This window comes from Chiloscyllium punctatum, chromosome 31, assembly GCF_047496795.1.
Source record: "Chiloscyllium punctatum isolate Juve2018m chromosome 31, sChiPun1.3, whole genome shotgun sequence".
Lineage (NCBI taxonomy): Eukaryota > Metazoa > Chordata > Chondrichthyes > Orectolobiformes > Hemiscylliidae > Chiloscyllium > Chiloscyllium punctatum.
Window position 1 is genome coordinate 71,849,070 of NC_092769.1, and position 13,077 is coordinate 71,862,146.

The 13,077-nt window shown below is 41.2% G+C and overlaps 1 protein-coding gene across 10 annotated transcripts in view; it reads right to left on the bottom strand.

Annotated features, from left to right (window-relative positions):
• The window catches only part of LOC140457050 (spectrin beta chain, non-erythrocytic 1-like), a 300,358-nt gene that overhangs the window by 124,610 nt on the left and 162,671 nt on the right, over positions 1-13,077 (bottom strand). The gene's annotated exons all lie outside the window — the stretch shown is intronic.

The window sequence follows — 13,077 nt, forward strand, 5'->3', positions numbered from 1 at the left end:
CCCACTTCTCATACCATGTAAATTGCCGTTCCCTTTTAGATTTGTCATTCTTGTGATTCTACCCTAATTAATGTAACATGAAAAACCTTTTCCAGAAAACCTCAATTTTTACATAACGTGCAATTTCTGCACTCTACTAATGGGACCACTAACTGGACGAGTTTCCATCACAACATTTGATTTGATTTGAAAACATATAAATACACCAGGGTATTAGAACATAATATAGAATATATTGTTACAGCTACACAGAAGGTGCAGAGAAAGATAAACTCTAAATATAGATCTGTTTATAAGTCTGAGAGCAGCGGGGAAGAAGCTGTTCATGAATCTGTTGCTATGTGTTTTCGAATTTTTGTATTTTCTACTCAATGGAAAAGGGTGACAAGAGATTACAACCAGGGTGGGAGGGGTTTTTGATTATGTTGGCTGCTTTCTTGAGGCAACAGGAAGTACACACAGACTCAATGGAAGGTAGGCTAGTTTTTGTGATGGGCTGGGCTGTGTTCACAACTCTCTAATTTCTTGCAGTCTTGGGCAGAGCAGTTTCCATACCAAGCTGTGATGCATCTGGATAGGGTGCTTTCTATGGTACATCAATAAAAATTTGTAAGAGTCATTGTGGACATGCCGAATTTCCTTAGTCTTCTGAAAAAGTAGAGGCGATGGTATGCTTTCTTGATTGTAACATCAACGTGATGGACCATTGCAGATTGTTGGTGATGTTTACTCTTAGGTACTCGAAGCTCTCAACCATGTCCAACTCAGCTCCAATGATAGATAGGGACATGTCCTCCACTCCACTTCCTGAAGTCAATGACCACCTCCATCATTTTGCTGACAGTCAGGGAGAGATTGTTGTTTTTACACCATTCTACTAAACTATCTGTCTCATCGTTGTTTGAAATCCAACCCATTACAGTGATGTCTGCAAATTTGTAAACAGAGTTAGAGCTGAATTTGGCCATACAGTCATGAGGGTACAGGAGTATCTACTAATGAAGCTGCTATCCATTTATTGCATGTTTCTGTGCGACACAGCCTTGTTAACAGCTTCTGCCTACTGGAAGGATCTTGCTCCACTGTTCATTAATTCAGATATAGCCCTTTCAGATGGGCTTGTGGTTCTGGTATCTGTTCCACTTTCACACAAAGTATAACCTTCGTATTAGTTGTGACAATGAATAATGATACTTCCGGTCTCTTAAGACGTTGGACTGCAACCTTTAACTGCACCGAACTGCAGTGAAGTGTAATCTGAGGATGAGTGTTCAAAGCAGTTACTTACACTGAAGGGCTTTCTCACTGAGTAATGACTGGATACAGTTTAGAAAAAAAAATTAGGCAGAGCTAAAAAGGTTCACCAAGGAAGGATGAAATTGAGATTTTTCTGCATTACAAAAGGAGAGTTGGTAGCTTTTCAAATGACCTGCTCAAGTGTGTTGGGGCTCAAGAAGCATATCCTGCTCAAACTCTACTTCAAAACTATGGAAGCTATTCCACATTAATTAAAATCTTTCTTCCCCTCATAAAAGTCACCCATTGTGTGCAACACTGTCCATCCAATGAGATCCTATTCCCCAGCTGCTAAGAGATTTGAGAGCTGTATTGAGAGACATCACCCACTGATATCCCCATCTGTCAATGACATGGCTGAGAATTTTTTCTCTTTCATAGAATGTCGTCATCCCCCCACAATGCTCTTACAAGATAGGAGTCCTAAGATTTTAATCCAGCGACAGTGAAGGAATGATGATAGTCCCAAGTCAAGATGACATGTGGAACTTGCAAACATTGATGTTCCCATGCCGTCTCCCTCGTCCTTACCTTTCTACATGTTACAGGTCATGGGTTTGAAAGGCACTGTCGAAATAGTGTTAACAACCTGCTGCAGCACAGTCTTGTAAATAGTACAAACTGCTGCCCTGTGTGTCAATACTAGATGTAGAGGAAATGAATATTTAAGATTTAAGATGGCAGCTGAGTGTCCATCAAGGTTGCTTTGCAGCTTTCCTGCATTCCTGATGAAGATCTTTTGCCTGAAATGTCGATTTTCCTACTCCTCGGGTGCTGCCTGACCTGCTGGGCTTTTCCAGCACCACACTAATCTTGCAGCTTTGGTGTCTAATTTCTTGAAGCTGCTTTCCTACAAGCAAGTGGGGAGTTGTCCATCACTCACTTGATTTGTGCCTTGTAAGTTGTGGATAGGCTTTGCAGAGTCAGGAATTACCACAGATTTCCCATTTTCTGACCTACTCTTCGACAGCCACAGATCTATATCGCTGGTCTAGTTAAATTTCTGGTCAATGATAACCCATGGGATGCTGACAGGAATGGATTTACACTTGTGTTTAAAAAATACTTTGTTCTATGCTGTTCATTGAATTGTGTAATCTATAGAGCAATCAATAAAATATTACAGAAATACTCTGTGACCTAAATTCTAATTGAGAATTTGTTTCTTTCGCTGCACCTTTAAAAGATTCTTGCAGCATTTTAAAAAGCATTCCTTTCCCTACTTGCAATATAAGTCGAGCATTCATAAACAGGAAAAAAACACTTTTGAGCAATCTCTACATAGTATTAATATTGGCACAAGTAAGTTTTGATTCCCCCCAGCATTAAAATTAATGCTAATCTGGAGTTAATCTGAAGTTAAGATTCTCGAATGAAGCAGAGCAGCATTCCCTGGTGGAGGGGATGTCTGTTCTGGAATTAGGTCAGGCTCGCATTACAATTTCTCAACCAAAAATAAGTCAGGCTTTGCGTTGTCAAAAAAAACCAAACACACTTTTCTACTGACAAATAATAACCACAAGTCAGAGTAATTTAACACCACAAAGAATACAAATTAAAGTTCTGTTAAGAAAGTACAAGTTCAGATGGGCTATGAGGAAACTTATCGGGTTTCTGATGTACAAAGGAGTAAGTAGTCATGTAGAAAGACAGGAAAGCAAATGTAAGGCCACAATCAAATCAGCCATGATTTTACTGATTGGTAGAGCAGGCTCATTTGACAGAATGACTTGCTTATATTTCTCATGGTCATATGATGACTTTATCATCCATTTTGACATTGTAAAAATGGTAGGACGATTTCCTACAATCATTGTTTTGTTTAAAAATATGAAAACAGGCTGGCTTGAAAAACCTGGATGGTGGCAGCTGGAGTCACTGTCGTCCGTTGTGCTCCACTACTCTGGAGCTCCTGCCATTAACACAAAAGCAGCCAGAAATTTATTGACCTCTGGCAAAGACATAAATGTAATTAGCAATAGTTGGGGCACTCTAGTTCTCTTTACATTCTCTCAAGGGAAACTTTAATGTCAATATTGCTGGTACTTTACATATTCCAGCAAACAATGTAATCACACTTCCCAGAGGGTTTCAGTCTCTCTGTTTATATGCACCTGCACCATTGAAAATCAACAGCAAATTTTAGTGCAGATCCACATTCGTGATTTGTTTCTATTTAATATCTGACAGTACTTGGTTTTAAGCTCAGGGTAGCCCAGTAAGTAAATAGAGAACAGATGATTCCTGGTAACAGAGCCAGCTGAGTTCCTCCTGCGCTTTGTAATCACATGCTGTGAGGTCCAATGAGACAAAATTCAGGTGGCAGTGATCTTGCACCTCCTTAGCCAAAGGGGAGGCAGTAGTGAAGTGGTAATGTAACTGGACTAGCAATCCAGAACTACAAAACTAGGTTATGGTTTAAATCTTAAATAAAATACAACCTCGCTGGGTGAATGTCATATTGGTTCTTCTTCTATCTACAACAAAGAAGTAAATTGCCAGTGAAACTCAAATTTTGTGTATTAGGAAGAGCGGCAATGCAAAGTTTTTCTTCTTCATTTCTTGTACACTGGAAGTGTTGCAGTGCTCTGTACATTTGTGGGGTTAGGGCCAGTCTAAAAAAGTGCTTTTCCTTAATTCTCAACAATCTTTCATTAAGGCTATAAAATATTAACCTTCTCTGATCTGCCTCTTTGGACATAATCCAGTGTTTCAGGAAAAGGTGTCCTTCATTGCTGATTTGACTCCTGTGAGACATAAATTTGCCTTGCAAATAATTATTTCTCGATCAGATCGATAAACAAACATTATGAACAATCTCTTATTGCAACTGTTGCCTCCTACCAACTTCAAACAGAAATATAAGAAAATCAACTTAAATCTTATTATTACAGAAATGCATGGAGGTGGGGATCAGCTTCGAGAATGTGGTGCTGGAAAAGCACAGCAGGTCAGGCAGCATCCAAGGAGCAGGAGAATCGACGTTTCGGGCATTAGCCCTTTCATCAGAATAAGGTTTGTGGTTCGGGGCGGAGAGATAAATGGGATGGGATGGAGTTTAGGGGAAGGTAGTTGAGAAAGCGATAGGTGGATAAAGGTGAGGGAGAAGGTGAAACATCAGAGGGGGGAGTGATGGACAGGTCCGGAGGGCAATGCCGAGTTGGAGGCTTGGAACCGGGATAATGTGGGGAGAGGGGAAATGAGGAAGCTGTTGAAATCCACATTTATCATGTGGTTGCATGGTCCCAAGGCAGAATGAGACGTTCCTCCTCTAGGCGTCAGGTAGTAACGGTTTGGCCCAGGCCCAGGACCTGCATGTACTTGATGGAGTGGGAGGGGGAGTTGAAGTGTTCAGCCACGGGGCAGTGGGGTTGGTGGGTGCAGATGTCCCAGAGATGTTCTCTGAAACAATCCATAAGAAGGCGTCCTGTCTCTCTGATGTGGAGGAGACCAGACAAAGTGCAATGGATGCAGTAGATGACATTGGTAGAGATACAGGTAAGTTTCTGATCGATATGGAAGGATCCCTTGGGGCCTTGGATGGAGGTGAGGGGCATGGTGTGGGTGCAGGATTTGCACTTCCTGCAGTGGTAGGGAAAAGTGCCAGGAGTGGGGTGTTGGCTAGTGGGGGGCATGGACCTGACGAGAGAGTCGCAGACGGAATGGACCTTTTGGAACGTTGATAGGGGTGGGGAGAGAAATATACCTCTGGTGGTGGGGTCCGTTTGGAGATGGTGGAAGTGGCGGAGGATGCTGTGTTGTATGTGGAGGTTAGTGGGGTGGAAGGTGAGGACCGGGTGGGTTCTTGTTGCATAGGGAGGGGTGGGGATCAGCTTCAAAGACAACTATCATGATCCCAGCTGACATTAGTATTGGACAAGACAGTTGCCAGACTGATGAATTTTTTTGGGGTTTTAACTTGATGGGTCTTTCACTGAAACACAAACAAGTAATGCTGTAGATTTGAGTTTAATAATAAAACAGAAGTTTATTATGCAAAAGAAATGAAGATAAAATGGAATACACCGAACTATGTACAGCAAATTGAAAAATTCTGAAATGATAAAAATACAACCTCATTAATCACAACAGCATCATATGAAGACACCAAACCCCAGACAGAATTCCCTTCTCTATCCCAAAGAACTTAGCTGTGGTTTTGATTCCCACAGTTCTAAAAATCTGATAGCCTCTTCCTTCTGTTGTGCCTGCCATAGTGTGTTTAACTCTTACATCTAGCAAAGAAGCTGCAATCTGTTTCCATGCTGTACATCTCTATGACTCTGTCAACTCCTAATAATAATAAAACACAGTAATATTTACTTGTTTAACACAATTAATACTATAACAATAAAATACACAATAAATTAACCATTTATACGATAAATCTAATCAACCATTAGATTACTTAAAGTGTAGAAACAGGCCCTTCGGCCCAACAAGTCCACACCGACCCGCTGAAGCGCACCCACCCACACCCATTCCCCTACATTTACCCCTTACCTAACACTACGGGCAATTTAGCATGGCCAATTCACCTGACCTGCACAATTTTTTTTGGACTGTGAGAGGAAACTGGAGCATCTGGAGGAAACCCACCCAGACACAGGGAGAATGTGCAAACTCCACACAGTCAGTCGCCTGAGGCGGGAATTGAACTCAGGTCTCTGGCGCTGTGAGGCAGCAGTGCTAACCACTGTGCCACCCAAAATTCCCTTCTGTGTTTTAACTTAACTCTGGATGATCATATACCACCACACTAGATCTTGGCCTTGATCCATGTGGCATTGATCCTCTGGTAGTCTTCTCCCAGTGGTCTCAGGAGTGTCTTCTCTTCACAGTGATTGGTCTTGAATTACTTCTCCGAGGATGGCATTGCAGCAATTCTTACCATGCTTCATTTATTGTCAATTTTCATAAATCCATCATTTTGAGCAGCCTGTCCGGCCACACTTGAGTCACCACACAACTGAGCTTGGACTTTCTCAGCTTCACAATAATCCTTCAGGTTTTAACAAAAACATTTGGTCTGGAACCTTTATACTAAAGTCCTCACATGAATATAACCTCTTTTTTAACACTGACTAAACCACCTCCCTTTCTCAAGAGCAACTATATTGCACACCAGCTTCAGCCAAAACGTCTGCTAACTGTCCAAATTGAAACGAACAAGAACGCTTTCAAGCTCCTGGTGTTTTCCAACCCTAAAGAAAATTTGAATTTTTCCATATGAAAGCCTATTGTGCTACACTGTTTACTCTGTTTCCTCAAACTCTCTCGATGTAAGCAAAACCCCATTACTTTCTGGGAACTCAGGTTCTGGTACTGTTTTAATCAAAATCATCATGGCTACAGAAATGTTTACAAGTTCATCAATAAACTTTTTCAGACACACACAAAACACATATGCTGTTAGTTGAAAATTCAAAGATCCCCAAACAAATGATTAACATACGTATAAATCATACACTTTAAACATAACTTCAATCAAAAACCCAAAATCAGATCAATATTCTAACCGCAGGTATTAACTTAGTGCTAATATAGACAATAGACAATAGGTGCAGGAGTAGGCCATTCTGCCCTTCAAGCCTGCACCACCATTCAATATGATCATAGCTGATCATCCTTAATCAGTATCCTCTTCCTGCCTTATCTTCATAACCCTTGATTCCACTATCCTTGAGAGCTCTATCCAACTCTTTCTTAAATGAATCCAGAGACTGGGCCTCCACTGCCCTCTGGGGCAGAGCATTCCACACAGCCACCACTCTCTGGGTGAAGAAGTTTCTCCTCATCTCTGTCCTAAATGGTCTACCCCGTATTTTTAAGCTGTGTCCTCTGGTTCAGCACTCACCCATCAGTGGAAACATGTTTCCTGCCTCCAGAGCGTCCAACCCTTTAATAATCTTATATGTCTCAATCAGATCCCCTCTCAGTCTTCTAAACTCAAGGGTATACAAGCCCAGTCGCTCCAGTCTTTCAGTGTAAGGTAGTCCCGCCATTCCAGGAACTGACCGCGTGAACCTACGCTGCACTCCCTCAATAACCAGAATATCCTAAGTAAATCCTGTCCCACTTACCAGCTTTTGGCCCATGCCCCTCTAAACTCTTCCTATTCATATAGCCATCTAGATGCCTTTTAAATGTTGTAATTATACCAGCCTCCACCACATCTTCTGACAGCTCATTCTCGAGACCAACTCCAATGTCTAGAGATACTTGAAACCAAACAGCAGAGGCAGTCAGCTATACAGGTTCACCGGTGAATCAGTCAGCTCTGCAGGTTTATTTCTCAGTTTTCGTCGCCCATGTCACACTTCCTCCTTTTTAAAAGTGCCATTGTTTTGTTTTTTTATGTCCAAAGTTCCAAAACAATGCAACAGCTTAAAAAACAGTAATTACTGCTCCTAGAATTCGAGGAAATCAGCTCCAATACTGTTAACACCTCAAAAAGGGTTAGTGTTACAGCCACAATTTTTTCCCAACCTCTATCTTAGATTACCCAGAATACTCTTAGACAGAGTCAGGGACAAGCTGCAAAAATAACTTGCTACCAATGATCGTGATAAGTGGAGAACAAGAACAATGATGGAGTCAAAAGGTTCTTAAATTGGAAATCAGTTATTTGTAACTCCTAATTTGAATTTACCCTGGATCTGTCAAACTGCCATTTTCCTTCAGTCTTTTCTTCTTCCTACAATCCATGGATTTTGAAATTCCTAAACATTATTTTATGATTAATCCACATCTTTTAATTTCTGTGATAACTTTGTGGTGTCTAACATTTCGGCACTTAGCTTTTTTCTTGGATCAGTTCTATGATGCCAGGGGACAAAAAGAACTCAAAGTAAGTAAAATTTCTAAGATATGACTAGCGGAAAAGGTTATGCCTCATATAAACTGCTTGGAACATTTTTCTACTTTAATATGGGCTGCATGGTGGCACAGTGGTTAGCACTGCTGCCTCACAGTGTCAGAGACCCATGTTCAATTCCCGCCTCAGGCAACTGTCTGTGTGGAGCTTGCATGTTGTCTGCGTGGGTTTTCTCCAGGTGCTCCCACAGTCCAAAAATGTGCAGGTTAGGTGAATTGGCCATGCTAAATTGCCCATAGTGTTAGGGGAATGGGTGGGTTGCTCTTTGGAGGGTCGGTGTGGACTTGTTGGGCCAAAGGGCCTGTTTCCACACTGTAAGTAATCTAATCTAATCTAAAAAGGTGCTCATACAGTTCAGGTTTCAATCAGAATATGACTTACTGAGTAAACCTGGTGACTACTACAGTACAACAATGTTTGAGCATCTGGGCATGATTGCTACGCTTGACTGCTATTACTCGCTTTAATTTAGTCATGTCATTAATGATCTGGATCTATCTGATTACAATGTCAGCATCTGGATGCTGAAACACACACAAATGACCTTCATGCTGCAGGAACACATGTTCACGCATATTTCACTGAAGCTGTGAAAAATCCAAGAATTACTAGCTGACAGCTTCAATCAACAAGTGAATACTTGTGTTTCTCACAGAATTGGTCTTGGTTAGCATGTAAACACAGCATCTACATTTGAGTACATTATGCTATCAATAGTAATCTCTCTGACATAAACAAGGAAACCAGTAAAGAGAAAGGTCTATTTGGCTTACTAACACACAGTTCCCTAGCTGTCCCACTAAAGTATCTAGGTATACCAGACAATCTCAAACATGCAAACCAACCATTTATCATTTCAGAAGTATGGCAGTATTGTGAAAGTTACCTCAAGGATTTCAATGCACGCTGAATTCATCTGGTGGGGCTTTGGTGACTTTAACTTCTGAAAGAATCTCCATTTCAATAAATTATATCTTCAGATAAAGACTTAAACAAACCTCTGTTATCTGTTTCATTAGTTCAGATTATAGACATCTGTCCTAAGTCATTCAAGAAGATCTCACAGCACCCTAACCAAAAATACTCACTCCCTGAAACTATAACTGCAAAGAAAACATGAACTGGATCATTGATTACATTGTAGAATTAGGGATGCTATTGGCAGAGAGAATGGCTGCTGTTTCACTACAAAGTTGCACAAAATACTGTTTTGCCTCTGTTTGACCTGTTTTATTACTGTTCATTAAAAAGATGCTTGCATTTCTATTGTACTCTTCATGAGCTCCGGGCATCTCAAAGTGCATTGCAACCCTTCGTTACATGTGAAGTTTAGTCTGCAATGTAGGAAATATGACAACCAATTTGCATTCATCAGGTTCCCACAAACATTACAATGAGCTGATAATAGACATACAATGTTGACAGAGATCTCTAAGAACTGGATTAGTGGTGCTGGAAGAGCACAGCAGTTCAGGCAGCATCCAACGAGCAGCGAAATCAACGTTTCGGGCAAAAGCCCTTCATCAGGAATAAAGGCAGTGAGATCTCCAAGAAGCCAAGGATGACTCCCCTAATCTTATTCAAAGTAGTGATATGGGGTCTTTTATGACCACCTTAAAAGACAGCGACAGCAGTGGTATTGCTATTCAGGGAGGGTTTATCTATAGAATCAGTATGGATGGAAGTCAGAAACGGGAAAGGAGCAGTCACTTTATTGGGAGTTTTCTACAGACCCCCCCAATAGCAACAGAGACACGGAGGAGCAGATTGGGAGGCAGATTTCAGAAAGATGCAAAAGAAATAGGGTTGTTATCATGGGTAGCTTTAACTTCCCTCTTATTGATTGGAACCTCCTTAGTTCAAATAGTTTAGATGGAGCAGTTTTATGTCAGGTGTTTCCAGGAAGGATTACTGACTCAACGTGTAGATAGGCCAACTGGAGGGGAAGCCATATTAGATATGGTGCTTTGCAATGAACCATGCCAGATGTACTATCTCTCAGTGGGACAGCATTTCGGTGATAGTGAATGCAACTCGCTGACTTTTACTATACTTATGGAGAGGGACAGGAGCACACGGTATGGGAAAATATTTAATTGGGGGAGGGGAGAATTATAATTCCTCTTAGGCAGGAACTGGGGCGCCTGAATTGGGAAATGCACGATAGAAATGTGGAGGACATTTAGGGAGCACTTGCTGGTAGCGCTGGGCAGGTTTGTCCCATTGAGGCAAGGAAGGGAAGGTAGGTTGAAAGAACCATGGGTGACAAGGAATGTGGAACATCCAGTTAAAGAGGAAGAAAGAGGCAAGGTTGAGGAGGCAAGGATCAGACATGGCTCCAGACCGTTACAAAGTAGGCAGGAAGGAACTGAAGAATGGACTAAAGGGTTCTAGAAGGGGGCATGAAAAAGCTTTAGCCAGTAGGATTAAGGAAAACCCTAAGGTGTAGAACACTTATGTGAGGAACAACAGTATGACCAGTGTGAGGGTAGACCAATCAGGGATCATGGAGGGAACGTGTGCCTGGAGTCGGAGAAGGTAGGGGAGGTCCTTAATGAATACTTTGCTTCAGTTTTCACTACTGAGACATTTCTGAGGACAGCATGAAACAGACTGAAATGCTCGAACAGGTTGATTTTAGGAAGGAGAGTATGCTGAAAATTTTGAAAAACATAAGGATAGATAAGTCCGCTGAGCCAGATGGAATATACCTTAGGTTATTCCAAGAAGCGGAGGAAAAGACTGCTACACCTTTGGTGATGATCTTTGCGTCCTCATCATCCACTGGAAAAGTGCCACATGACTGGAGGGTGGTAAATGTTGTTCAAGAAAGGGAATAGAGATAATCCTGGGAACTACAGACTAGTCATGCTTACATCTGTGGTGGACAAATCATTGGAGAGAATTTTGGGACAGGATTTATGATTACTTGGAAAACCATAATTTGATTAGAGATAGTCAGCATGGCTTTGTGTGGGGCAGGTCATTATTGAATTCTTTGAGGATGTGACAAAACACATTGATGAAAGTAGAACAGTGGATGTGGTATATTTGGATTTTAGCAAGGCATTTGATAAGGTTCCCCATGGTAGGCTCATTCAGAAAGTAAGGAGGCATGGGATACAGGGAAATCTGGCTATCTGGATACTGAATTGACTGGCCCATCGAAGACAGAGAGTGGTAGTAAATGGAAAGTATTCAGCTTGGAGCTCCGTGACGAATGGTGTTCTGCAGGAATCAGTTCTAGGATATCTCTACTCTTTCTGATTTTTATAAATGACTTGGATGGGGAAGTGGAAGGATGGGTCAGTAAGCTTGTCAATGACATGAAGGTTGGAGGAGTGGTGGATAATGTGGAGAACTGTTGTAGGTTGCAACAAGACATTGGCAAGGTGCAGAGCAAAGCTGAGAAGTGGCAGATGGAGTTCAACCTGGAAAAGTGTAAAGTGATTCATTTTGGAAGGTCAAACTTGAATGCAGAATACAGGGTTAAAGGTAGGATTCTTGGCAGTATAAAAGAACAGAGGGATCATAGGGTCCACGTCCATTGATCCCTCAAAGTTGCCACTCAAGTTAATAGAATTGTTAAGAAGGCTGGAAATGGCTATCACGAGGAGGCATAATTTTAAGTTGACTTAAGATTTAGGGGAGATGTCAGAGGTAGGTTCTTTACACAGAGAGTGGTGGGTGCGTAGAATGCACTGCCAGTGATGGTGATAGAGTCAGATACATTAGGGACATTTAAGCGACTCTTGGGTGAGGCACATGGAAGATAGTACAATGAAGGGTATGTAGGTTAGTCAGATCTTCAAGTTGGATAGAAGGGTGGCACAACATTGAGGGCCGAAGGCCCTGTATTGTGCTGTACAGTTCTATGTTCTATTAGCATTCTTTTAGATTTACTTAAGCAGTGGCTGCTGGAGGCTTAGCAGCATTATCAAGAATACAACAAATTACTAATTTCCCTAGTATGTCTGTGATTAACAGAGCTCTTTCCAGTTTGTTTTGGATACCAAGTATCCTGTCACTACCTCAAAGCAAGATCAGAGCCAAACACACCCACCCGAGTATCAGAAATGTTAACTCAGGCTGAAAGCTAATCTGTATCAACACTTCCCGCAAGATCAGGTGACTAGTTCACAATAGCAGAGCACTACACCAACAAAGGACTACAGAACAGAATAACCTGATAATTCTTGCAAAAATTACAACTGGCACTTTTCCCAGCACCATTGACTGAGTTATATTCAGGTCTATTTTTTTACATAACAGGAATTGTATTTCACAGAATCACACAATTGTTACAATGTTGAAGGCCAATCAGCCTGTTGTTTATGTACTAGTTCTCCAAATGAATATCGCACCTAGTGTCATTATCCTGTCTTTTTCTTGTAACCCTGTACATTCAAGACTTTGGAAATGTGAGAAGATTGTGAGAGGATCTGATTAAAGTATTTTAAATAAATAAATAAACAAATAACCATCAAATTATTTTTCAAATGTTGTGACTGAACCTGTCTCCGCTTCACACTCAGGCAAACACTCCAAACCCTACGCATATACTGCAACAGAAAGTTTATCTTCTTGTCACTTCGTCTTTTACTAAATACTTTAAACCTGCAGTCTCTCATTCTCAATCCTTTCATGAGTGTGAATAATGTATTTTAGACTTTAGAAGTTTAGTTAGGACATACTTGAAATATTGCATGCAGTTTTGGTCACCACACTACCCGAAGGACGTGGACGATTTGGACAGGGTACAGAAAAGGTTTACCAGGATGCTGCCTGGTATGGGGGTTTTTTAGCCATAAAGAAATGTTGAATAGATGGGGTTTGCTTTTATTAGAATGCAGGACGTTGAGGGGCGATCGAATAGAAGTTTATAAAATTGTGAAAGATGTGGA